The 27,916-nt window shown below is 43.1% G+C and overlaps 1 protein-coding gene across 12 annotated transcripts in view; it reads left to right on the forward strand.

The window, feature by feature from the left end:
- Nucleotides 1–700: 700 nt before the first annotated feature.
- The window catches only part of RBM47 (RNA binding motif protein 47), a 107,722-nt gene continuing 80,506 nt past the window's right edge, over nt 701–27,916 (forward strand). For 2 of the 12 annotated variants that reach the window (XM_070757065.1, XM_070757054.1), the window contains exons 1-2: nt 4,479–4,590; nt 24,065–24,153. The gene's annotated coding sequence lies outside the window, so the exon portion shown is untranslated. Of the gene's footprint in view, nt 857–4,365; nt 4,591–17,512; nt 17,593–24,064; nt 24,188–27,916 lie in introns of those variants that run through there. The other 10 variants (XM_070757053.1, XM_070757060.1, XM_070757051.1 and 7 more) reach the window with 10 other exon arrangements.

Genomic DNA, 27,916 nt, shown 5'->3' on the forward strand with positions numbered 1-27,916 from the left:
TGTTGGGGGTTAGGGGTTGACACTACTGAGTCAGGTAATGAGTTCCACGCTTCGACAACTCGGTTGCTGAAGTCATATTTTTTACAGTCAAGTTTGGAGCGGTTAATATTAAGTTTGAATCTGTTGCGTGCTCTTGTGTTGTTGCGATTGAAGCTGAAATAGTCATTGACAGGTAGAACGTTGCAGCATATGATCTTGTGGGCAATACTTAGATCGTGTTTTAGGCGACGTAGTTCTAAGCTGAAGCCGAAGTAGTCATTGACAGGAAGAACGTTGTAGCAGATGATTTTATGGGCTATGCTTAGGTCGTGTTTAAGGCGACGCAGTTCTAAGCTTTCTAAACCTAGGATTGTAAGACTAGTTGCGTAGGGCATTCTCTTGCGAGTGGAGGAGTGGAGGGCTCTCCTAGTAAAATCCACAAAGCTTTGGTTGCTCTTTACAAAACTCCAGGTGCAGTTGAAGTTAAAGCATCTTAATTTTTGATCCATCGATCAAGCCAGCCATTCATTCATTCAAACAAAGCAAAAACCTCATTTCATTTTTAAAACTCCCATTGCATAACAACGCAAGCAAGTCTCACCACTTTCAAAACCAAAAAAAGGAAAAAAAAACCGAAAAAAAAGAAGGAACCACACCAAAAAAAAATCCATTGGAAGCTGGATACTTCCTCTTTAAGGGTCTGTGGTATGTTTGAGTCACAAGGGCTGATTAAGATTTCAGATCCTCGGCTTGGGTTGATCACATTAGCCTCTAAACCGAGGGTTGTGGGGGAGAAGGTGACACAGAATGTCTTAAACCGAACTGAAGAGTTTTTCTCAACTTTCTGTGGGGCAGGAATTCTGCCTAGCAATGTAAGGTAGGTTGAAAAGAGCTTAAATTCCTCCCCTCCCAATTTTGCTTCCTTTTATTTTCGAAAAAGAAACCCAAACCCAAAAACCAGAAGTTTGCTTCGGCAAGGTGGGGTGGGGTAGAAAAAGCCTTTTTTTTTGCAAAACAGTCATAAGAAAGAAGTGAGAAATCAGCCTTTTAATCCAGGCTTGTTCTTAATTCTTCCCAAATTTGAAGGCTGCTATAATCTAGGTGAGTGGCAGTGTATTTTTTAGCCCTTGATTTATACTATTGGGTTACCACTGTGTTTATACTATTGGATTTGGAGACCCCCGATTTATACTATTGGGTTACCACTGTGTTTATACTATTGGATTTGGAGACCCCTGACTTATACTATTGGATTACCACTGTAATTGTCATTCATACTATTAGATTACCACTGCAATATTTAATAACACCCCCTTCCTCCCTTGGGAATTGACTCCTAAGTTAAAATAATAATTAAAGAAAAAGATGGATTGCTTAGGTTGCATTGCAAAATTGAATCACTCAAGGCGGAAGTTTTGGAGAGAAAAAATATCCGGGGACCCTGTTAATCTGTTCATATTTAAGGCTCGGGAGGGGGGGAATGAAGGCGGGATTGTGTGTGATTGAGTTGTTCAATTTCCCCCCACCTACCCACCCCCCCTTCATCCACATTGTAACTTTTATCTTGAAAGCTGCAGGCAGCCTTGATATCTGACGTCCTGCTGTAGGGAACCTCCTTAAAAATATCTTTAGAAAGGTAGCTAAATTGGAGGCAAGGTCGGCTAGCCGGCTTTAGAATGTGTCTCTTTAATGCTGAATTTTACCGAAATCGCCCTAAGGGAGCCAATACCCCAAAGGCCCCATTTTGCATTGAATTAATTTCATTTTTTTAAAATACAAAACAACATTCTGAGTGTCCCTTGCTGGGAAACCTGTCAAAGGAGCATCATAAAGGCAAGCACAAGGCTGTCCTCGATTTACAACAGTTTGTTCAGAGACTGAAGGTACAACAGCATTGGGAAAAGCGACTTATGACCGTTTTTACACACTTACAACCGCGGCATCACTGTCATGGGATTTATATTCTTGGCAACCGGCTCATATTTATTTTTATTTTTGGGGGGGGGGGTATAATTTTTTTTATTTTCTCCACCATAAAATAAAACAATATATAGTTACAAACACAACAACAATGCTTAAAATCAAACGTATATAAATTTTTCTTTTCTTCTTACTCACTCAATGGAGGCTTCCCCTCATTAAAAATTTCTATTAATTTTATACAACGTTGTCAATTCTTAAAAATCTAAATAAAAATTCTTCCTCTCCATCTTAGTATAAAAAGTTACATTATATCAATGCAAACAATAACAAAACCTCTCTTGTCTAAATTTTAATATTGTATCATATAGCTAATAAAAATTCTATATTTATATATCTTTAATAAAAGAAACTATTCATAATATATTACCAACTTTATAAAGTAAAGTTCTAAACTCTAAACGATAAGTACATTTTGTGTTATATCATTACAGTGGTACCTCTACTTACGAACTTAATTCGTTCCGTGACCAGGTTCTTAAGTAGAAAAGTTTGTAAGAAGCAATTTTTCCCATAGGCATCAATGTAAAAGCTAATAATGTGTGCGATTGGGGAAACCACAGGGAGCGTGGAGGCCGTTTCCTCCCAGGAGATTCCTAGAGAGGACCCATGGAGGCTTCTCCACACCTTTTCCAGCCCTGTTTCCTCCCAGGAGATTCCTAGAGAGGCCCCATGGAGGCTTCTCCACATCTTTTCCAGCCCTGTTTCCTCCCAGGAGATTCCTAGAGAGGCCCCACAGAGGCTTCTCCCCGCCTTTCCTGGCCCTGTTTCCTCCCAGGAGATTCCTAGAGAGGCCCCATGGAGGCTTCTCCACATCTTTTCCAGCCCTGTTTCCTCCCAGGAGATTCCTAGAGAGGCCCCACAGAGGCTTCTCCCCGCCTTTTCTGGCCCTGTTTCCTCCCAGGAGATTCCTATAGAGGCCCCATGGAGGCTTCTCCACATCTTTTCTAGCCCTGTTTCCTCCCAGGAGATTCCTATAGAGGCCCCACAGAGGCTTCTCCCCGCCTTTTCTGGCCCTGTTTCCTCCCAGGAGATTCCTATAGAGGCCCCATGGAGGCTTCTCCACATCTTTTCCAGCCCTGTTTCCTCCCAGGAGATTCCTAGAGAGGCCCCACGGAGGCTTCTCCCTGCCTTTTCCGATTATAGTTTCGGAGGCTCGGGTTTGTAAGTGGAAAATGGTTCTTGAGAAGAGGCAAAAAAATGTTGAACACCCGGTTCTTATCTAGAAAAGTTCGTAAGTAGAGGCATTTGTAGGTAGAGGTACCACTGTATATAGTGCAACCACCATTTCTCATCTTTGCCATCCTGCTTCCAGAATTTAAATCAAATCCGCAACCGGCTTTTATTTATGATGTGTCCCGGGGTTACGTGATTTCCCCTCCTTCTGACGAGCAAGCAAAAGTGAGCGCGGAACCCAGATTCCTTTAACCGAACCCATTCCTCGTTTTGCAACCGGCAGCAATTCACTCAACAACCGCGGCGAAAAAAGCTGCGGAACGCGGCAAAACTCAGTGAACAAATGATTTTTCAATCGTATCCTATAAATCGAGAATTAGTTACGTTGGGATTAATTTCATTCTTAAGCGTTGAGCGTGCCCTGCCTAGAAACCTGTCAAAGGAAATCATAAAGGTAAACAGAGCTTAACAGGTTGAAAGGACGCCTTGCGCAAATGTGGATTTTTCTCCTGTGTGCTTGCTTTTTACGGCAGAGGGCAAATGTGGTTAGAAACCTGGCCCAGATGAAGAATTCAAAGCTGGGCTGTTGGGTTTTGTTATATTTATTATAACAAATAGAAGCCAGGCTCCTATTCAAATCCATTTCAGAATTACGGTAAGCCAATGGTTGATTGTAACAAGAAACAATCCACCCATGGAACAGAAGTTCAGTTCTGTGTTCAGTTCTGGAGACCTCACCTACAAAAAGAGATGGGTCAAATTGAACTGAACAGAGTATTCCAAATGTGGTCTCACCAGCGCTCTTATACAGCGGTATCACCATCTCCCTCTTTCTGCTTGTTATACCTCTAGCTATGCAGCCAAGCATTCTACTTGCTTTCCCTACTGCCTGACTGCCCTGTTCACCCATTTGGAGACTGTCAGAAATCCCGACCCCTAAATCCTTCTCTTCTAAAGTTTTTGCTAATACAGAAAAGGAAAGGAAAGGAAAATATTTTTAAAAAACCCAGACCCAATAATTTATATTTTGGTCTGGAGGGGAGAGAATTAGAGATTGGGGAGGGCAGTTGCAGAACAGGACTGTCAACAGTTTCTCTTTCCTTCCTTCTCTGTCCTCCGACGTGGCTTATTCTCCCCCTGCAGGAGGAAAAAAAGGGGCCAAGGTGAGCGACCTTGCAGGAGAACAAAAGGCTCCCGAGGGAGGGGGGAGAGTAGGAGGGGAGTGGGGGGGGGGACGGCTAAAATTTCAACAGCTCAGATTTACGGTTGGGAAGAGTCAGGGCACCAAAAAAATCTGGTTGGGTGAGTTTGAGAAGCCGTTTGAGTGAAACCTGGCTGGAGGCTGGAGAGGAAAGGAGGGAGGAAGAGGAGAAAGCCGGCAGGAGACCCCCCAGCCACCTTTCTTTTAGAGACACCCTCCCCGCCCGCAAGCCGGCTGTCCCACTCTAAGCCCGGGTAAGAATTCGGGGAAGGGGAATGGGGGGCGAGAGCGCTGGGATCTTTGGAAAGGAGCCAATGAAAAAGGAGAGTTTGGGCCCCAGCTGGCTCGTGCGTAATTACGCATTCTCTGCTTTCTCTGCGCGCAAAAACAAAACAAAACAAACCCACCTCCAGGTGAGCCGGGAAAGGCGGCCAGGTGAAGAAGCTCCCGAGTGGTGCTGCGCGGAGGTGGCTCAGGGATCCTAAACCGCCTCCTCCACTTTTCCTGGCGCCCCTTTTTTTGAGTGGATGGGTGCTTGTGTGTGTCATAGGGTGACTTACATTGCCGCTTTACCCGCCTCCTTCCTTTAATTCCTGGTTTGTTTATTTATTTATTTATTTATTTATTGGATTTGTATGCCGCCCCTCTCCGTTTCAAGGACACCTGGAGCGGCAAAGTCCACTGGATTGGAAAGCTGCGTTCTCCCGAGTTTTTTTCCCCCATTCTCCGGGTTGTGTTTGTGTCTCCAAAGTATTGGGAGGAGGAGGGGGTGTTTTTCCATTTCCCAAAAAGAAGCAAACTGGACTTGTTTGGGGTTCTTTGGAAACTTCTTGGAAGGAAGAGCAAAAGGTGTTCCAAAGAAAAAATAATAAAAACAAGAAAATTCAGTTTCTTTCTTTCTTTTTTTCTTTCTCTCTCTCTCTCTCTCTCTCTCTATGTCCAGTATGTATTGGTAGTATACAAATATATTCATATTTATTTGTTTGTTTGTTTGTTTGTCCAACAAGTATTAGATAGTAGTTTGTATAAGCATCACATAAGTAGAAAGTAATGATAAAAAAGGAGAGTAGGGCAGGGACGGTAGAAACAATGGTGCACTTATGCACGCCCCTTACAGACCTCGTAGAAAAGGAGAGAGGTTGACTGTAGACAATCTAAGGTTAAAGATTTCGGGACTTCGAAAAGAAACCACAGAGTCGGGTAGTGCATTCCATGCATTGATCACTCTGTTGCTGGAGTCGTATTTTCTGGAGTCTAGTTTGGAGCGGTTTACATTGAGTTTGAATCTATGATGTGCTTGTGTATTGCTGTGGTTGAAGGTGAAGTAGTCACTAACAGGAAGGACATTTTGGTCTATGATTTTATGAACTACTGTTGGAGTAAGGTACTTTGTTGCCAGAGGAAGAGTGAAGGACTCTTCTTGTGAAATATATCACTGCTTATATACAGTATGTGATATTGGTACTAATAAGAGGACATTAGGACAGGGATGGTGGGTACGCTGATGCACTTATGGATGCTCCATATGTTGCTGTTTGGTTAAAAGCACCTTAGTTATTTGTTGTTGTTTTTCTCCTTCCTAAAATTGGTCATTTACCATCCCACTGTCTATATAGGAGGCACAAAAACTACCTTGGAAATTCCTTTCTGTAAAAATTGTGTGTGTTTGGCAAACTCTAGACTTCAATCACTCAGTGGGGGTTATTGTTCCTTTTACCCTCAGCTGGGCTCTTAAGATCGGGTAGGGCTTGCTGTGAATTTAGAAGGAACTGCAGGGAATGTGATAATTTTAATCAGGGCTGTTCGCCAGGTATAATGATGATTTAAAAAAAAAAAAAGAATTCTCCCAGAACATGCTTTTTATTCTTGACTTTTGTGAACATAAGCACCAAAGACAAATTCCTTGTGAATCCAATAACACTTGGCCAATAAAGAATTCTATTCCATTCCATATTCTATTCTGTTCTGTTCTGTTCTGTTCTACTCTACTCTCTTCATTATTCTATTCTATTCTACTCATTATTGTATTGTATTGTCTTGTACTCTACTCTACACTCTTCATTATTCTATTCTACTCTTTATTGTATTCTATTCTATTCTATTCTACTCTATCCCATCCCATCCCATCCCACTCTACACTCTTCATTATTCTATTCTATTCTACTCTACTCTTTTCATTATTCTATTCTATTCTACTCATTATTGTATTGTATTCTACTCTACTCTCTTCATTATTCTATTCTACTCTACACTCTTCATTATCTACTCTACTCTACTCTTTATTGTATTGTATTCTATTCTATTCTATTCTATTCCATCTCATCCTACTCTGCTCTACACTCTTCACTATTCTATTCTATTCTAATTCTATTCTATTCTTTTTATTGTATTTTTTACATCCATCGACTTTGAAATTGCCTATGACTAGAATAGAATAGAATTTTGTCTACCTGTTGAGTCCTTAACAAGGACCTGGGATAGGCCAATCAGGATGGACGGTGTTACAGATATTGTCGCAGGATGGAACCAGTTCCAAGTAAAGCCACCTTCTGCAATTGACTGATGGCAAATTTGTCAATGCCAATGATGGTGTTCAAGTTGTGCTACAGGTGTTTTGGGACTGCACCCAAGTGCTTATTAATATTGGTATTACTGTACTACTATTATTAACGTTGTTGTTATAAATTCAATTTGCAGTCTGGGACTGGTAAAAACTTAAAAGTTCATCCTAGCCAAGGACTAACCAAGACCTATTAAGATACTATCTGAGTTTATAGGCAGTTCCAAGTATGTATGGACTAGAAGACCTCCAAGGTCCCTTCCAACTCTGTAATTCTGTAGGGGTCTCCTTCTTGAGCAGGGGGTTGGACTAGAACAGTGATTTTCAACCTTTTTTGAGCCGCGGCACATTTTTTACATTTACGAAATCCTGGGGCACATTGAGCCGGGGGGGGGGGGGGGGGCGGCTAAACAAGTTTGGATAAAAAAATTCTCTCTCTCTCTTTTCCTCCCCTTCGCTCTGTTTCTTTCTCCCTCCCTCTTTCTCTCCCTTCCTTCCTCTTTCTCTCTCTCTCCATCCCTCTTTCTTTATCTTCCTTCCTCTCTTTTTTGCTCTTTCTCTCTCCCTCCCTACCTCACTCTATGTCTTTCTCTTTCCCTCCTTCCCTCACTCTCTTTCTCTCTCTCTCTTGTTTTCTCTCTCTCTCTTGCTCTCTCTGTCTTTCTCTCTTTCTCACTCTTGTTCTCTTTCTCTCTCTTTCCTTCTCTCTTGCTTTCTCTCTCTCTTGCTTTCTTTCTCTCTTTCTTTCTCTCTCTCTCTCTTGCTTTCTTTCTCCCTGAGCTTTGCGGCACACCTGACCATGTCTCTGGTTGAAAAACACTAGGCTAGAAGACCTCCAACTCTGTTATCCTGATATTCCTATTTTATGTAGTTATAGCTCTGGAATTGGGGTCCCCTTAGCAAAGATTGCTTGCTTAGTTCCTTTCAAATTTCTAAAATGAAATGCACAAGCCAAGCAAATCGGCCACAGGCAGGTTATCAAATTCTTCTCATTCCCACCCCAGGATAGAATGGATGAACTATTAATCAGGACTCCTAAATTATTCCAAGGGACACTGGCTGTTCTTCTAACCCAGACATCTGAATAGAGGAGATTAGATTATCTAGTCCTTTTTGTTGTTTTGTTTTAGGGTGGATCTTTTATCTTTGATCCTTATCTATGCAGGTAGCATGGGAAAATTTTGGGCTGCATTGCTGGAGGCCAAAGACATTTTCCCAAGTTGGCCCAATCTTCGCTAATAATTATCTTGAGTCTATTCTTTTTTCAGTTGCCAGAGTAATTGTAACACTCCACAGTCTGCATTGGTTGCCAATCAGTTTCCAGTCACAATTCAAAGTGTTGGTTATGACCTATAAAGCCCTTCATGGCATCGGACCAGAGTATCTCCGGGACCGTCTTCTGCTGCACGAATCCCAGCGACCAGTTATGTCCCACAGAGTTGGCCTTCTCCGGGTCCCGTCGACTAAAAAATGTCGTTTGGCGGGACCCAGGGGAAGAGCCTTCTCTGTGGCGGCCCCGACCCTCTGGAACCAACTGCCCCCAGATATCAGAGTTGCCTCCACCCTCCTTGCCTTTCATAAGCTTCTTAAAACCCGCCTCTGTCGTCAGGCATGGGGGAATTGAGATATTCTCTTCCCCCTAGGCTTATAAAATTTATGCATGGTATGTCTGTATGTATGATTGGTTCCTTAAATTGGGGTTTTTAAAATTACTTTTAATATTACATTTGTTTATATTGTCTTTTTACTGTTATTATCCGCCCGAGTCTGCGGAGGGGTGGCAATCAAATCAAATCAAATCAAATCAAATCAAATCAAATCAAATCAAAGAAAGAAAGAAAGAAAGAAAGAAAGAAAGAAAGAAAGAAAGAAAGAAATTGAAAACATGACCTAGATCAGTGTTTCCCAACCTTGGCAACTTGAAGATATCTGGACTTCAACCCCCAGAATTCCTCAGCCAGCATTCGCTGGCTGGGGAATTCTGGGAGTTGAAGTCCAAATATCTTCAAGTTGCCAAGGTTGGGAAACACTGCCCTAGATCTTAATAATAAGAGCATACCAATGGTGGCTCTAATTTTACAGCTATGGCCATCCACTTAACAAATGGGGCAAGGCAAATCTTAAAATTTGTTAAGCTCACTTAACAAATTTCTCTAGAATTTGTCTGCTTGTTCATTTTTAGCTTTGGTTGCCCCTGCAGATTTTTTTTTGTTTTTTGGCTGATGGAGCAATTGATTCCAGAAAGGCTATTTGGAAACACCACAATTTCTCAACTTCCCTCGGATCGTTAATGTTAATCGATGCTCTGTTTTAAAAATACAAAATGTTGTATATGCCATTCTTCTATAGACTTTCCTTCCTTCAAAAGCTGAGTAGGTTTAAAATGAGTTTAATTCTGTGTTGCAGATCCCAAACAATTTCAACTAACTGGCTCTTAATACATGAAGTCGGTGTTTGTCAAATTTGGCAACTTTAAGACCCGTGGACTTCAACTCCCAAAATTCTGGGATGATGGCTGGGGAATTCTGGGAGTTGGAGTCCACAAGTCTTAAAGCTGCCAAGTTTGACAAACACGACGCTAATTTGATATAGCTGTGATTCTCCAGGGGTAGGCAAAGTTGGCTCGTCTATGACATGTGGACTTCAACTCCCAGAATCCCTGAGCTAGCATGATTGGCTCAGGAATTCTGGGAGTTGAAGTCCACAAGTCATAGAAGAGCCTACTTTGCCTACCCCTGTTCTAGGGAATCATAAATTCTAGGCAAACTGTAAAAGAAGAAAATAATAGATTTTTAAAAATTGATTGTATTGGTATAAATGGCTGGCAACCATAGATTGTGGAATTGGCATATTGGGGAAAATATCAGTCATGGTTAGCAACTCCCAATGGCTGCGTTCACACGTCACCTTAAGGTCAAAACCCAACAGATCGTATTCCAACAAGTGAGGGATGGAAACTGTTGTGGTTAGCTCTGGCCCAGCTCCTGCCCCAAGGACTGTGGATGTGGGGGAGACATCCACATGCTGCAGGCCTGTTTTACCCCTGGTGGAATCTGATGATGAAGGCTCCTCTGACCAAGAAGACGAGTGAAAGGGAGGAGGAGAGTGTGGCAGACAGCTCAGAAGGAGATCAATTATCTAGCTCCTCCTTGGATTCGGAACAAGAGTTAGTGATACAGCCACGCATGCGGAGAGCGATGCATAGGCAGCAACAACTGAGAGATTATTATCAAAGAAAATGAGGCCACCTGTGGTTGGGTGGGGCTGTGGTAATTAGTGAGGCTGCTATAAATAGCAGCCTGTGGGTTTGGCCATTGTGGAGGATTATCTGATCGTTGTGTTTCGTGACTGCTTTACTGACTTTGACCTTTTGTGTGCTGGTATTTCCGGCTTTGAAACTAAACCAAGTGTGTCTCACTTTGTGAAAGAAGAAGGACTGTGGATTGCCTCACAGCTGCAAGCTAAGTATGACAGAACTGATAAGGGACTTGTACAAATTACCAGTTTGTTTGGAGACAAGTGCTCTTTGCTATACCAAAAGAGGGCTTGGTTTAAGTGACTTTTCATTATGAAGAACATTGTTTTGAATTTTCAAACGTGTGTGTGTGTGTGTCTGAAATTTGTACCTGTGAATTTTTGGGAGGAGTCTACCAGAGAGCCCGACAGAACAGAAACAATTCACTTAATTCATTATTAATAATTAGAATGACTATTTATGATTAATGAATTAATTGACTGAATCAATTTAGCCCAGCTTGACTTAGCTGGTGCCTTTTCCAATGACATTCTCAAGTAAAAATACCCCCAATTTTAAGATTGCAGCCATGAATAATAAGAAGAGAGGGGATTAAGAAATGAATGGGGAAGACATTGCGAAAATTCAGAAGAAGAGAAAACAGCCTGGCTGAGAGGCCACCAAAGATTCCACGGAATTGCAGTTGTTTTGATTAACGATAAAAGTACAATTAATCATCGGTTCAAATGATGATTAATCACCCGAAATGGGCATGACAGCCACAGCCTTTTCTCGATCATTGTTGCTGGTTGGCATTTTGCAACCTCAACAGTTGTGTTTTCTTTTGCTTGCTTCATTCATATAGTGACTGGATTTTGAGCAGACACAAACACACAAGCTTCATAATACGATTGCGTCTTGCACTCGCTGTTATTTATCTTCGAATGGAACTTTTCGTTAAGAAACATCTGAATTCAAATGCTAAATACACACTTGGACAAACTGAACTCGCAGAGGACCCTCACTCAGTCAAAGACCTTGGAGTAATTACATAGAAACATAGAGGACTGACAGCAGAAAAAGACCTCATGATCCATCTAGTCTGCCCTTATACTATTTTCTGTGTTTTATCTTAGGATGGATCTATGTTTATCCCAGGCATGTTTAAATTCAGTGACTGTGGATTTACCAACCACGTCTGCTGGAAGTTTGTTCCAAGGATCTACTACTCTTTCAGTCAAATAATATTTTCTCATGTTACTTTTGATCTTTCCCCCAACTAACTTCAGATTGTGTCCCCTTGTCCTTGTGTTCACTTTCCTATTAAAAATACTTCCCTCCTGGATCTTATTTAACCCTTTGACATATTTAAATGTTTCAATCATGCCCCCCCCTTTCCCTTTCATCCTCCAGACTATACAGATTGAGTTAATGAAGTCTTTCCTGATACGTTTTATGCTTAAGACCTTCCACCATTCTTGTAGCCCGTCTTTGGCCCCGTTCAATTTTGTCAATATCTTTCTGTAGGTGAGGTCTCCAGAACTGAACACAGTATTCCAAATGTGGTCTCACATATTATTATTATTAATTAGATTTGTATGCTGCCCCTCTCCGGAGACTTGGAATGGCTCACAACACAAAACACGGTACAAATCCAACAATAAAAAGCAATTTAAAACCCTTAGTATAAAAACAATCATGCATCTCAAACAAACTTTGCGTAAAACGGAAACGGCCCAGGAGAATCAATTTCCCCATGCCTGATGGCAGAGGTGGGTTTTAAGGAGTTTGCGAAAGGCAAGGAGGGTGGGGGCAATCCTAATCTCCGGGGGGAGTTGATTCCAGAGGGTCGGGACCACCACAGAGAAGGCTCTTCCCCTAGGTCCCGCCAGACGACATTGTTTTGTCGACGGGACCCGGAGAAGGCCAACTCTGTGGGACCTAACTGGTCGCTGGGATTCGTGAGGCAGATGGCGGTCTAGGAGATATTCTGGTCCAATGCAATTACCCAACAGTTTGCCTCCTCATTAATTCCTCCCTTTGGAACGGCCTGCCTTGCTCCGTATCTGCGGTTCCTTGGGTGGGAGTCTTCAGAGAGGGGTGGCATACAAATCTAATAAATAAATAATAATAATAATAATAATAATAATAATAATAATAATAATAATAATAACAACTGCAACAGCATTGCCAAAAACCACTAAGAGTCACAAACTTAATTCTACGCAGCTTCTTCTCTAGAAACATCGACCTACTAACCAGTGCATACAAAACATTTGTCAGACCAATTCTTGAATACAGCTCACTTATGTGGAATCCACACTACATAACAGACATTAATACAATTGTAGGAGTCCAGAAATACTTCATAAGAAGAGTCCTCCACTCCTCCTCACGCAACAAATTACCTTACTCCTCCAGACTTCAATTACTATGTTTAGAAAATTTACAGTTATACCGCCTCCGAACTGATTTAACCGTTGTTCATAAAATCATACATCACAATGTACTCCCTGTTAGCGACTACTTCACCTTTAACAACAGCAGCACAAGAGCATGCAATAGATACAAACTAAATGTAAATCGCTCCAAACTATACTGCAGAAAATACGATTTCAGCAATAGAGTGGTCAACGCCTGGAATTCACTACTGGACTCTGTTGTTTCCTCGCCCAATCCCAAAATCTTCAACCTTAAATTATCTACTGTTGACATCTCCCATTTTCTAAGAGGTCTGTAAGGGGCGTGCATACAATACTATATTTGCATGACTAAATGAATGAATTGAATGAATGAGTGAGTGAGTGAGTAAGTGAATGAATGAATGAATGAATAAATGAATGAATGAATGAATAAATGAATGAATGAATGAATAAATAAATAAATGAATAAATAAGAAAATAAAGCAAAGCTGCGAAAAACTTTAATGACTTTCCTGTTTTATGTAAACAAGCAAGCAAAAATCACAAAAATATGGGTAGCAACCAGCAACCAGCAACAGAGGCAGTGTGGTTCTCTGACACAGATAACTAGCAGAGTTTTTTGTGGGTTTTTTTTGGTACAACACACAATTCCAGACTTCATTAAACCGATTCATCAAGCGGAGCCCTTTACAAATGGAATCCAGCCTACGGATTGGATTCTGCGTTGTTCATATTTTTTATTTGCCTTTTTTTAAAAAGAAAAAAAATTGCAAACAAAAGTCCTGGCTGATATGAATGAACTTCCTTAATCGCATTCAGCCTCTGTTCTCTTCCGGGTACAAGCTGTATTTGGTCGACGTAGCTTCTCAGTCTTCTCCCGAGGCGACAACTCTTGGTGGATTGCAGAAAAGCAAAGAATAGAATAGAAAATGGAAAATGGAAAATAGAAAAAAATAGAAAATAGGAAATAGAAAATAGGAAATAGGAAATAGGGAGTGGAGAAGAGTAGAGTAGAGCAGTGTTTCCCAACCAGTGTGCCGCGGCACACTAGTGTGCCGCGGGACATAGTCAGGTGTGCCGCGAGCCCAGCCTGGCTGGAGCTTCCCTGGCGGTGATGGCGTGAGCTTTTGGGGCCTGGTGGGAAGGCACCGGCCACTGTTGCTTCTAAGCTGCGTGGGCGGGCGCCCGCATAGCCATTTGGAAACCCCCCCCCGCAGAAATTTTTGAAGTGGCGCAAAGCCACGCAGTCCTGAATCGCTCCCTTCTCCGGCCAGCAAAGTCTGCTGCCTAGGAAAGCGGCGCATTTGAAAAACGCGCGTTTTAAAAGCGTGCCACTTTCCCGGAGAAGCAAGCGATCCGGGACTGTGTGGCTTTGCGCTGTGATGACAACAACGGCGCTGTGATGGCTTTCAAGCGCCGCCCTTCGTGGCACCCCACCAGGTAGAAGTCAGGCGGGGTACCGGGAGGCGGAGGCGGCGCGTGGCCGGGCGCTGAGCGCCATGGACACCTAGGAGGGCGAAGGGGTGAATGTGGCTGCTGCCTCTTAGGCGAAGGTGACGGCGGAGTCCGTGCTGGGGCTGCTGATCCAGGGGGTCGCGGACCAGCAAGCCGCCCTCCACTCTCTCTCCGCTCTCTCTCTATTTCTCTCTCTGTTGCTGGTGTGGTGCACGAGAGAGAAAGAGAGAGAGAGAAAAAGGAGGAGAGAAAGCAAGAGAGAAAGAGAGAGAAGTAAAAGCAAGAGAGAAATCAAGAGGGAGAGAGAAAGCAAGGAAGAGAGAGAGAGAGAAAGAGTGTGTGTGTGAGAGAAAGCAGGAGAGAAAGAGAGGGAGAGAAAAAGAAAGAAAGAGAGAAAGAGAAAGAGAGAAGGAAAGCAAGAGAGAGAGAAAGAGAGAGAAAGCAAGAGAGAGAGAAAACAAGGGAGAGAGAAAAAAGCAAGAAATAGAGAAAAAGAGAGGAAGAGCGAGAGAGAGAGAGAAAGAAAGAGAGAAAGAAAGAGAGAAAGAGAAAGAGAAAGCAAGAGAGAGAGAAAGAGAAAGCAAGAGAGAGAAAGAGAAAGAGTGTTTATGAGAGAGAAAGCAAGAGAAAGAAAGCAAGAAAGAGAAAGAGAGAGAGAAAGAAAGAGAGAGAGAGAAAGCAAGAGAGAAAGAGAAAGAGGGAAGGAAAGCAAGAGAGAGAGAAAGCAAGGGGGAGAGAGAGAAAGCAAGGGAGAGACAAAGAGAGAATAAAAGAGAGCAAGAGAGAGAGAGAATGCAAGAGAAAGAGAGAAAGCAAGAAAGAGAGAAAGAGGGAGGGAAGGAGGGAGAGAGAAAGAGCAAAAAAGAGAGGAAGGAAGGAAGGAAGAGAGAGGGATGGAGAGAGAGGGGGAAAGAAAGAGGGAGGGAGAGTGAAATAGGGTGAAAGGGAGGAAGAGAGGGTTTTTTGTCCAAACTTTTTTAGCCCCCCCTCGCTCAATGTTCCCCAGGATTTTGTAAATGTGAATAATGTGCCGCGGCTCAAAAAAGGTTGGGAAACACTGGAGTAGAGTAGAGTAGAATAGAATAGAATAGAATAGAATAGAATAGAATAGAATTCTTTATTATCCAAGAGCAATTGGACACACAAGGAATTTTTCTTTGGCGCATGAGCTCTCAGTGTCCATAAAAGAAAAGATACGTTTATCAAGAATCATGAGGTACAACACTTAATGATTGTCATACAGTACAAATATGTAATCAGGAAACAATCAATGTACAATAAATTGTAACGATACAAGCAACAGGTTACAGTCCTACAGACATAAGAGTTGGGTGATAGGAACAATGAGAAGACTCATAGTAATAGTAATGCAGCCTTAGTGAATAGTTTGCAGTGGAAAACTATACTGTAGTTTCTAACTGCTAGACTCTACAGTAGTTTGACAGAGGGGATTTATTTATTTATCTTTAGGAGACAATAGACAGGAGGCCACCAGGAGATTCTAGACCTGTAGGTTGGATTTGAAAGTTTAGTTTCATAAGGGTATGGGCAATCATCTGCGGATCACCAGGAATTCAGATTGATGTGAAAATGTTTCACTTTTGCCATAGTGTAGCCTTAGGATCTCTTGGGGGTCTCCCATTCAATTAAAAAACACACAGATTTGTGTGTTTGGTTATAAGACATTTGTTTAATGCACATAATGTTGTCTAAAACAAACCTGGGGAAAGGTGATTTAATGCCTTGAGAGTTTGCATTGAATATTTCACCATTTATTTCAACCTATTGTTTTGGGCATCACTGGATTTTTTTCCTCTATGCAATCGTTGTTCTATGAATCTTTCGTTGGATGTAAATATTTAATATCGCACTGCCAGTATGGATTCTGGCTAAATATTATCCAGGATATGAGAGCGTGTACTTTGTCCTTATATAACCGTGATTTCTGCTGGGAATGTATGTATTTGTTGAGCAAACAATACACAGAATAAGTTAAATCAGTGTTTTCCAACCTTAGCCAACGTTAAAAAGGTAAAGATTTTAGTTCCCAGAATGCTGAAAGTATAGCTGACTGGGGAATTCTGGGAATTTAAATCTGCAGGTCTTAAAAGTTTCCAAAGTTGGGAAAAAGTGACAAATGCATTGATAGCGTGAATTTCTTTATTAATTGTTTATGCTGACCCACTCCCCCTTCTACAAAGGGATTCTGGGCAGCTATGAATTGATGCGATTTATTTATTAAGAGACTTGTTGTTATGTTATTTCACGCAGAAAACCTCAGAACGGTGTACAACAGTCATTGCAGTCCTATGTGATATTTCTCAATGAAACTTTAATTGTAGAACATGCTTTAAAAAATGAGCATGGGGCATGTTTTATAGCTGGGGGGAAATAGCCCAGTGATACCTTGTCTTACAAACTTAATTGGTTCCAGGACGAGGTTCTTAAGGTGAAAAGTTTGTAAGACGAAACAATGTTTCCCATAGGAATCAATGGAAAAGCGATTAATGCGTGCAAGCCCAAAATTCACCCCTTTTGACAGCCAAAGCGCCTGTTTTTGCATTGCTGGGATTCCCCTGAGGCTCCCCTGCATGGAAAACCCCACCTCTGGACTTCTGTGTTTTTGCGATGCTGCAGGGGAATCCCAGCAGGGGAATCGCAGTATCGCAAAAACGAGCACTTCGCTGGCAACGGAAGTCTGGAGGTGGGGTTTCCCAGCGAAGGGAGCATCAGTGAAATTGCAGCATCGCAAAAACACCGAAGTCCTTGAAACCCCACCTCCAGACTTCCGTGTTTTTGCGATGCTGCGATTTTACTGAGGCTCCCCTCGCTGGTAAACCCCATCTCCAGACTTCCATTGCCAGCAAAGCACCCATTTTTGCGCTGCTGGATTCCCCTGCTGGGATTCCCCTGCAGCATCAAAAAACACGGAAGTCTGGAGCCTCACGGGAATCCCAGCAGCGCAAAAACGGGCGCTTCACTGGCAATGGAAGTCCGGAGGCGGGGCATCCCAGCGGCGGCTGTGGGTTTGTAAGGTGAAAATAGTTTGTAAGAAGAGGCAAAAAAATCTTAAACCCTGGGTTTGTATCTCGAAAAGTTTGTATGACGAGGCGTTTGTAAGACGAGGTATCACTGTATTTGTTATAAGCTTGTTTTCAGTTTCTCCCCATCTTTCCTTTCCTTTCTTTTGGCAAAAGCAAATTCTGTGTGATTTCTTTTGTTATTATCTTAGAGTAATCTTGTGCCTGCAAGAAAAAAGGGGAAGAGAAGGAGAGAGGGAGGGAAGGAGGGAGGGAGAGAGAAAGAGAAAAAAAGAGAGAAAGAAAGAGAAAATATTTCCTTCCATACTTTTTCTTGTGGTTGTTTTTTTTTTCATTTTATCAATTATATCTCCTTCGAATTAAGAGTCTCGTACAACTGTCAATGACCCTTTGTCCGTTCCGTGCTGAAAGAGTTAAATAATTTTAAAAAATTATTCTAATCTCTTTATCCTTGTCACACAGCTCTGCCATGCGGTAATACACCCAAGAATTTCTGAAAGCAAACACAAGGACAGGGAAATGTTTTCTCCTGGGTTTAAAAGGTGAAGAAAAATTAATATATATTTTTTTAAAAAAACACGGTGCAAGCTGGCTTGTGCTGAATATCTCAGCTCTCTTGCTGTGGTTAAGCAGAAAAGGATGTTAGCTTATTTATTTATTTATTTATTTATTTATTTATTTATTTATTTATTTATTTATTTTGTCCAATACACAATACATAGAATAGACATGAGGTAATATATATAAAGAAAAATATAAAATAGAGGAGAAGATATATGGAAAGGAAGAAAATATATATGATATATGAGATAAAGGAAAGACAATTGGACAATTGCACTTATGGACGCCCCTTACTGACCTCTTAGGAACCTGGAGAGGTCAATCGTGGAGAGTCTAAGGGAGAAATGTTGGGGGTTAGGGGTTGACTCTATTGAGTCTGGTAATGAGTTCCACGCTTCGACAACTCGATTGTTAAAGTCATATTTTTTACAGTCACATTTGGAGCAGTTAATATTAAGCCTGAATCTGTTGCGTGCTCTTGTGTTATTGCGGTTGAAGCTGAAGTAGTCATTGACAGGGAGGACGTTGCAGCATATGATCTTGTGGGCAATACTTAGATCGTGTTTTAGGCGTCGTAGTTCTAAGAAATGTAAACAGTGCCCAGGTTTTGGAAGATAAAAAAGATAAAAAACCCAGGTTTTGGAAGATAAAAAACCCAGGTTTTGGAAGATAAAAAACCCAGGTTTTGGAAGATAAAAAACCCAGGTTTTGGAAGATAAAAAACCCAGGTTTTGGAAGATAAAAATACGAGATGCTAATTGAAGAGAACTGGGAACAGCTTCAGCCTAATCCTGAAAGAGGAAAGAACATGTAGAACAGGGGTGGGCTCTAACTTATCTCAACGGCGGTTCGGTTTCTCATACATCTTGGGGGCATGGACTTGCGCCGTGCTGAAAAAAAGATCCCTCCATTTTTTTAAAATCCCCCCCAAATGTCAGAACTGGTTCTGTGACATCATTGTGATGTCACCAATAATGAATTGCAGCCCAGCGTACGGCTGAGATCGGGGTTCCAGTGGCGGAAATTGTGCAGGCATGAAATTTTGCCAATTTTTGGTGGTTTTTTGCTTCCGCGCATGTGGAATCTACAAAAATCGGCAAAATTTCGTGCACAACAGTGTTCTTGCGTGAGATTTTGCTTGTGGTGCATGCGCAGAAGCCAAGTGGTGCCAACGGGCGACGATCTCAGAGAGTATACCGGTAATGGCCAGTAAGTGGAACCCCCACCTGGACGTCACCAGTGGATTGCTACTAGTTCAGGCAAACCAGTCCGAACGAGGAGGAACCCACCTCTGGTGTAGAAATAAACTAAGTTTGTTCTTGCGGTGGTAACGAATAGTTTATGCTTGGGAATGCTTCTTATACAAGATTTGTGCATAGCCAAATAGTGACACGTTGCACCGAAAGAACGATCGACTGTAATGTTTGCTTGACAGATTAAAAAGGCTCTATTCTGTGTAACGCGACATTATAGGCAGGTGGTATGTAAGAGAGAAAATGTAGGTTATAACACCGAAGGATAGCGGTAGTCCCCGTTTAGTGACTGCAGCTGGTTCCCATGAAATGGTCACTGGCAATCTCACACTACCCATCCTCGAATACAGCTCATCTGTTTGGAACCCATATCGCATCTCAGACATTAACACCCTTGAAAATGTCCAAAGATACTTCACCAGAAGAGCCCTTCACTCCTCCACTCGAAATAGAATACCCTACGAGACTAGACTTTCAATCCTGGGCCTAGAAATTTTAGAACTAAAACGCCTTAAACAAGATCTAAGTATTGCCCACAAGATCATATGCTGCAACGTCCTGCCTGTCGGCGACTACTTCAGCTTCAACCACAACAACACAAGAGCACACAACAGATTTAAACTTAATATTAACTGCTCCAAACTTGACTGTAAAAAATATGACTTCAGTAACCGAGTTGTCGAAGTGTGGAACTCATTACCGGACTCCATAGTGTCATCCCCAAACCCCCAACACTTTACCCTTAGATTATCTACGGCCATCCAGACTCCTAAGAGGTCAGTAAAGGGCGAGTACAAGGGCACTAGAGTGCCTTCCGTCCCCTGTCCTATTGCTCTCCTATATCTCCTATACCTTTCTTCTATTCCTATATCTCTTCTTCTATTCTTTCATTGATATGTTCTATTACTATACCTTCTTTTCTATTATTTCTTAGATATATTTTACTGTGAGTATCTCCTCTATAACCTTCATCATGTAGTTTACTATGTGTATATAGATATATACCCACTAAAACCCTCATTGTGTATTGGACAAAATAACTAACTAACTAACTAACTAACTAACTAACTAACTAACTAACTAACTAACTAAATAAATAAATAAATAAATAAATAAATAAATAAAGCTTGTGACTCAGTTGCTGCAAAGGGCACTCATTGCAGCTTTTCCTTCAGATAAAGTTGGCTCATACAGTGTCGTTTAACCTGTTTTTTTTCCTCGTTAAGCAAAAAAATTGTTTCAATAAACTATACTTTCAGCGATAGGTTGCTCCTGGTTCGGCCCGGTTCTTAGAATCGGTAGCTCTGACGGCGGGGGGCTTACACCCCCGCCAAGGATGCTTCTGCGCAGAAACATTGCACTTGTGAGCACGTGCACACTAAACCGATAGTTTTAGAACCCACTACTGATCTTTTTCCTCCATGTTCTAGCACAGTGATGGCAAACCTATGGCACGGTTGGCACACGGGCTGTTATTTATTTATTTATTAGATTTGCATGCCGCCCCTCTCCGAAGACTTGGGGCGGCTAACAACAATATAAAAAGACAATGTAAACAAATCTAATATTAAAAACAATCTAAAAAACCCCAATTTAAAAAACCACAAGCATACCATGTATAAATTCTATAAGCCTAGGGGGAAGAGAAATTTCAATTCCCCCATGCCTGACAACAGAGGTGGGTTTTAAGGAGCTTGCGAAAGGCAAGGAGGGTGGGGGCAACTCTGGTATCTGGGGGGAGCTGGTTACAGAGGGTCGGGGCCTCCACAGAGAAGGGTCTTCTCCTGGGTCCCGTCAAACGACATTGCTTAGTCGACGGGACCCGGAGAAAGCCAACTCTGTGGGACCTAACTGGTCACTGGGATTCATGCAGCAGAAGACGGTCCCGGAGATATTCTGGTCCGATGCCATGAAGGGCTTTATAGGTCATAACCAACACTTTGAATTGTGACCGGAAATTGATCGGCAAAATGTTGCCTTAGCTCAGCTCCAATGTGCATGTATGTGCCGGCCAGCTGATTTTTAGCTCACACAGAGTCTCTGGGAGGGCGTTTTTGGCTTCCAGAGAGCCTCCAGAGGGTTGAGGGAGGGCATTTTTACCTTCCACCGGCTCTAAGGAAGTCTTTGGAACCTGGGGAGGGCGAAACACGAGCCTACTGGGCCCACCAGAAGTTGGGAAACTGGCCGTTTCCAGATTCCAGAGTGCCTCAGGGGGGGGGGAGCTGCTTTCACCCTCCCCAGGCATTGAATTATGGCTGTGGGCACTCACGCAATACCGCAAGCCCACGCTCTTTTGGCACCCAAGGGGGAAAATATTTGCCGTCACTGTTCTAGCAGGTCCCCAAAGAATGTTATCTCGAAGTTAAGCTCTGCTCTGTGACCTTATTTAGTTGATTGTAACCGCTTCCCCTGACTGGCAGTGCCTGCCTGAAACTGACCAGACCTTAATCAGTTTCACACGGCTTCTGTTGTCCTAAATGAGCTCATTTAAATCCCAAAGTTGCTTTTTTTTCTTTTAAATTGTTGTGGTTAGTTCTGGCCCAGCTCCTGCCCCAAGGACTGTGGATGTGGGGGAGACATCCACATGCGGCGGGCCTGTTTTGCCCACCCCCCAGTGGAATCTGCTGATGAAGGCTCCTCTGTCCAAGAAGACATGAGTGACAGGGAGGAGGAGAGTATGGCAGACAGCTCAGAAGGAGATCAATTATCTAGCTCCTCTTTGGATTCAGAACAAGAGTTAATGATACAGCCACGCATGCGGAGAGCGATGCATAGGCAGCAACAACTGAGAGATTATTATCAAAAAAAATGAGGCCACCTGTGGTTGGGTGGGGCTGTGGTAATTAGTGAGGCTGCTATAAATAGCATCCTGTGGGTTTGGCCATTGTAGAAGATTATCTGATCGTTGTGTTTCGTGACTGCTTTACTGACTTTGACCTTTTGTGTGCTGATTTTCCGCCGCTTTGAAACTAACCCATAGCAAAGTGTGTTTCATTTTGTGAAAGAAAAAGGACTGTGAATTGTCTCACAGCTGCAAGCTAAGTATCACAGAACTGATAAGGGACTTGTAACAATTACCAGTTTGTTTGGAGTCGAGTGCTCTTTGCTATACCAAAAGAGGGCTTGGTTTATTTGAATTTTCATTATAAAGAACATTGATTTGAATTTTCAAATGTGTGTGTGTCTGAAATTTGTACCTGTGAAGTTTTGGGAGGAGTGTACCAGAGAGCCCGACAGAACATAAATCATCTTCCTAATTGGGATCATTTAATATATCAGGGTAAGACATTACAGCTAGTCTTCAACTTAACAGCCACAATTGAGTCAGTGGTAGGTTGCTACTGGTTTGTTCAGGCAAATTGGTAGCGGCCGTGGTGGAAGGATCCACCCACCCGCTATCGTGGACACTTTGCGCATGTTCAGAGTTCCAGGAAATTCACTCCTGAATAGAACTGAACATTTCTGTTACTAAGTGAGACATTTGTTAAGTGAATTTTGCACCATTTTACAATCTTTCTTGCCAACGTTGCTAAGTGAATGGCTGCAGCTGCTAAGTTAGTAACACGGTTGTTAAATGAATCTTGTTTAGAAACATAGAAACATAGAAGATTGATGGCAGACAAAAGACCTCATGATCCATCTAGTCTGCCCTTATACTATGTCCTGTATTTCATCTTAGGAAGGTTCTATGTTTATCCCAGGCATGTTTAAATTCAGTTCCTGTGGATTTACCAGCAACGTCTGCTGGAAGTTTGTTCCAAGCATCTACCCCTCTTGCAGTAAAATAATATTTTCTCACGTTGCTTCTGATCTTTCCCCCAACTAACTTCAGATTGTGCCCCCTTTTTCTTGTGTTCACTTTCCCATTAAAAACACTTCCCCCTTGAACCTTATTTAACCCTTTAACATATTTAAATGTTTTGATCATGTCCTCCCTTTCCCTTCTGTCCTCCAGACTATACAGATTAAGTTCATGAGTCTTTCTTGATAAATTTTATGCTGAAGACCTTCCACCATTTTTGTAGCCCATCTTTGGACCCGTTACAATTTTATCAATATCTTTTCGTAGGTGACGTCTCCAGAACTGATCACAGTATTCCAAATGTAGTCTCGCTAGCGCTCTATACAGTAGGATCACAATCTCCCTCCTGCTTGTTATACTTCTAGCTATGCAGCCAAGCATTCTACTTGCTTTCCCTAGCGCCTGACTGCACTGTTCACCCATTTTGAGACTGTCAGAAATCACTATCCCTAAATCCTTCTCTTCTGAAATTTTTGCTAACACAGAACTGCCAATACAATACTCAAATTGAGGATTCCTTTTCCCCAGGTGCATTATTTTATATTTGGAAACATTAAACTACAGTTTCCATTGCTTTGACCATTTATCTAATAAAGCTAAATCATTTGCCATGTTCCAGACGCCTCCAGGAATATCAACCCTATTGCATATTTTAGAGTCATCGGCAAATGGGCAAACCTTCCCTACCAAACCTTCCCCTATGTCACTCACAAAGAATAGGACCCAGAACGAACCCTTGTGGCACACCGCTTGTAACAAGTCTCTGCTCAGAATACTCGCCATTAACAACAACCCGCTTCAGCCAGCTGCAAATCGACTGAACTATCCAGGGATTAAGTCCGATCTTCACTAACTTATCTATCAGCTCTTTATGTGAAACTATAACAAAGTTTTCTCATTTGGTTTTCTTATTGAATTTGCTTGTCAGAAAAAAAGGGGATCACATGATTCCCCCGACACTACAATGTTCATAAATATGAGTCCGTTCACACATGTCAGTGATGCAGAGCTGCGCACACAGCTTGATTTTAGTTACCGATACTCATTGTGTCCTCTACCGGCTAGCAATCCTGGTTTAGAGCTACTGTTTAGTTTCTTGGAGATCTGGATATCCCACGGCACGTAAACGTTCATTGCAGCATTCCTCCACAGCTCCTCCTCGTTCGCTCTTAAGCTCGAAATATTTTACAGATCCATTTGATTTCAAAATAACGTTTTGTGGGTTGCCGTTTGTAAAACTGGAGATTTTTAAAAAAGCGCTTATTCAGAGGTTGGGTGGAGGGCGGGCCGCAGGGAAAGGGAAGTGTATCTGGACACAATGCAGAACTCTTCATTCTTGCTCTGAATCGCTTTCTGGTTTGATTTCGGTTTGGGATTGATTTCATTTTGTTTTTCCAGAAGAGACTGTCCGAGTTCTTAAATGGTCTCAAATTTGCAACTTGCAACGTCCCAGTGTCCAAGAGACTGAAAACGGCGGCGTTCCTGAAGTGAGTAAGATAAAGACAGAAAGTTCAACCTTTGGTAAGGTTGTGACCTACTAGCGAATGCCTTAATGTGTGTGTGTGTGTGTGTGTGTGTGTGTGTCAAATATGTGTCAAAGAAGAGGGGTGGTGCAGTGGTTAGCACTGCAGAATACTTCAGCTAACTGCTAGCTGTAGTTCAGCAGTTCAAATCTCACTGCCAGCTTAAGGTTGACTCAGCCTTCCGTCCTTCCGAGGTCTGCGGTAAAATGAGGACCAAGAGTGTTGCGGGCAATATGCTGATTTGCTAAACCACTTAGAGAGGGCTGCAAAAGCACTGCGAAGCGGTATGCAGTGGTACAAAACCTACAAATGCCTTTACTTACAAACTTTTCTAGATAAGAACCGGGTGTTCAAGATTTCTTTGCCTCTTCTCAAGAACCATTTTCCACTTACGAACCCGAGTCTCTGAAACTGTAACCGGAAAAGGCAGGGAGAAGCCTCTGTGGGGCCTCTCTAGGAATCTCCTGGGAGGAAACAGGGCCGGAAAAGGTGGAGAGAGACCTCCGTGGGGCCTCTCTAGGAATCTCCTGAGAGGAAACAGGGCAGGAAAAGGCAGGGAGAAGCCGCCGTTGGGCCTCTCTGGGAATCTCCTGGTAGGAAACAGGGCCGGAAAAGGTGGGGAGAAGCCTCCGTGGGGCCTTTCTAGGAATCTCCCGGGAGAAAACAGGGCCGGAAAAGGTGGGGAGAAGCCTCCATGGGGCCTCTCTAGGAATCTCCTGGGAGAAAACAAGGCCGGAAAAGGTGGAGAGAGACCTCCGTGGGGCTTCTCTAGGAATCTCCTGGGAGAAAACAGGGCCGGAAAAGGTGGGGAGGAGCCTCCGTGGGGCCTCTCTAGGAATCTCCTGGGAGGAAACAGGGCCTCCATCCTCACTGTGGTTTCCCCAATCGAATGCATTATTTGCTTTTACATTGATTCCTATGAGGAAAATTGCTTCTACTTACAAACTTTTCTACTTAAGAACCTGGTCACGGAACGAATTAAGTTCGTAAGTAGAGGTACCACTGTATAAGTCTAAATGCTATTGCTATTTCATTAAGGGTTATGTTTGACCTTGGTGGGGAGAGCCAGTAGTGTAGGCTGCTGCATGGATGGTCCGCTATGCCATCTCAGGGGAACGCATCTCCGTGTCCCTGACACATGCACGCATGCGCCTGTGTGAGATTCGGCTTGTGCGCATGCACAGGAAATGAAATCTCGTGCAAGGATGCTTGGACACATGAAATTTTGTTGATTTTGGGTGGGTTTTGGCATGCGCGGAAGCAAAGAAATAGCTGAAAATCGGCAAAATCTCGTGCACATGAGTATCCTCATATGAAATTTCGCTTACTGTGCATGCGCAGAAGACAAATCTCATGCCGACAGGTGCATGCGCATATGCTGGACCCCCACTGCCTCCGGGAATGCACCGGGAGCTCCAGCAATGGGGAGCCCTTCACTGGGGAGGGCCATCAAGCCATCAAGCCCTTCACTGGGGAGGGCCATCAAGCCCTCCCCAGTGAAGGCGCACTGTGTTTCTGGCACGCGTATGCGCACGTCCGAATGAGATTTTGCTCCCGCGCATGTGACTGGGTGGGAGTGGCTTACCGAGGGAGTTGCAAGGGTCTGAATATTGATCACGTGACCACGAGGATACTGCGACAGTTGTAAGCAGGAGCAGATTGCTGTTAATGTTGCTATCGATGTGCTGTGCGTGGTGATGGGCTGCCAAAATTTTTAAGTACAGTGGTACCTCATCATACAAACTTAATTGGTTCCAGGAGGAGGTTCGTAAGGTGAAAAGTTCGTAAGATGAAACAATGTTTCCCATAGGAATCAATGTAAAAGCAAATAATGCGTGCAAATCCTTCAGGAAAATCCCAAACTTTAGAAGGGAGGAGCAGCTAAAGGGGGCGGGTGGAAGAAGCAAGGCTAGGCTAACGGGTGAGTGGGGAGGAAGAAAGGCAAGGGGGGCGCCCCTCCCTTTTCTTTCTTCAAAAGACACCGTTTCAATGCCTTTGCAAGCACGTTGTTCTCTGCAAAATCTTTCCTCCTCCAAGCCGCCCCTCCCTTTTCTTTCTTAAAAAGACACCCTTTCAGTGCCTTTGCAAGCATGTTGTTCTCTGCAAAATCTTTCCTCCTCCAAGCCGCCCCTCCCTTTTCTTTCTTCAAAAAAGGGGGGAAAAAGAAACCCCTTCATCCCAGCAGCAGCTGCTTGGCTTCGTAAGGTGAAAATAGTTCGGAAGAAGAGGCAAAAAAATCTTAAACACCGGGTTCGTATCTTGAAAAGTTCGTTAGAAGAGGCGTTCGTAAGATGAGGTACCACTGTATTCAATAAATAGTGCATAGACTTACTTCCCCCACCTCATGGGGGCAGCAGCCCATTGCTGGACCTAAGCAAGCCCTGCTTTAGGACCTTTGAGTCGTAATTCCCGAATACAGTGGTGTGCGGCGGTTGGGATATATGTGTAGCTTGCTTTTTTACATGGAATGCAGGGGGTTTTTCCCCCACTGGCAATGCTCCGGAGTTCAGTTCCCAGCTTAGACGTGTAGGGAAAATCTTGTAGTGTTCCGACGTTCTTGAGTCGAAAACTGGGCGATTGCGCCTTCTTAAGTGGACTCGGCCAATCCAAAACTTGGTTGACTTGCAAACTCGGTTTAAATGGGGAAACAGAAAGCGTGTCTCCCTGAAAGCCCTTGGATTCAAAATGAAACTCATTCTGCGCTGATCATTTCCACATCTCTTTAGTGGGGGGGTGGAGGGGTGGAAAAACCTCAGCTTCTCCAGAGTTCCACTTAGAATGGATGGTTGAGAGTTCTCCGTTGTCTCAGGCTGTTGTTTTGAGCAACGAGAAAAGAGAGGAGGGTCTTTCTTTCTTTCTTTCTTTCTTTCTTTCTTCCTTCCTTTCTTTCTTTCCTTCCTTCCTTCCTTCCTTCTGTCTTTCTTTCTTTCTTCCTTCCTTCCCCTTCCCTCCCTTCCCTTCCTTTTCTTTCCTTCCTTCCTCCCTCCCTTCTTTCCTTTCCTCCCTTCCTACCTCCATCCCCCTGCCTTCCCATCTCTTTCTTTCTTTCTTTTTTCCTTCCTTCCTTCTTTCTTTTCTTTTCTTTTTTCCTTTCTTACCCTGCCTTTCCTTTCCTTCCGTCTTCATTCCTTCCATCCATCCCTCTTCCTTTCCCTTCCCTTTTTTCTTTCTTTTTTCTTTCTTTCTTTCTTTCTTTCTTTCTTCCTTTTCTTTCCTTCCTCCCTTCTTCCATTCCTTTTCTTTCTTTTCTTTCTTCCTTGCCCTCCTCCCTCCCTCCCTCTTTCCCTTTCCTTCCTTCCTTCCTTCCTTCCTTCCTCCCCCTCCCTTCCCTTCCCTTCCCGTCCCATCTGTCTATCTGTCTGTCTGTCTGTCTGTCTGTCTTGAGGCCTTTTATCCTCCATTAAAGGACAGGCAGATCTGGCCTGCTCTCCAAGTTCTCTCTTTGTTGTTGCAGCGAGGTGTGATGGAGGGAAAAACTGGATCTCCTCCGAGCCAAACCGGAGGCAGGCAGCCCTTAGCCATCCTTAGACTTTTTGGAAACAGAACGAACTTTGTCACCTAGCCAGGTTAACAAATGGTTGACGTCTGCGGGAAGGTCATTCTAAGACAAAGCAGCTTCAGAAGTTTGTTTTAGGCATCTGGTGCTAGCGATGGGTTCTAAATCCCATCTCTACCAGTTCATGCGCGTGTAAACATGGCCACCGATACCAGTTCATCTCTCTCTCTC

Source organism: Erythrolamprus reginae, chromosome 7 (genome assembly GCF_031021105.1).
Source record: "Erythrolamprus reginae isolate rEryReg1 chromosome 7, rEryReg1.hap1, whole genome shotgun sequence".
Taxonomy (NCBI): domain Eukaryota; kingdom Metazoa; phylum Chordata; class Lepidosauria; order Squamata; family Dipsadidae; genus Erythrolamprus; species Erythrolamprus reginae.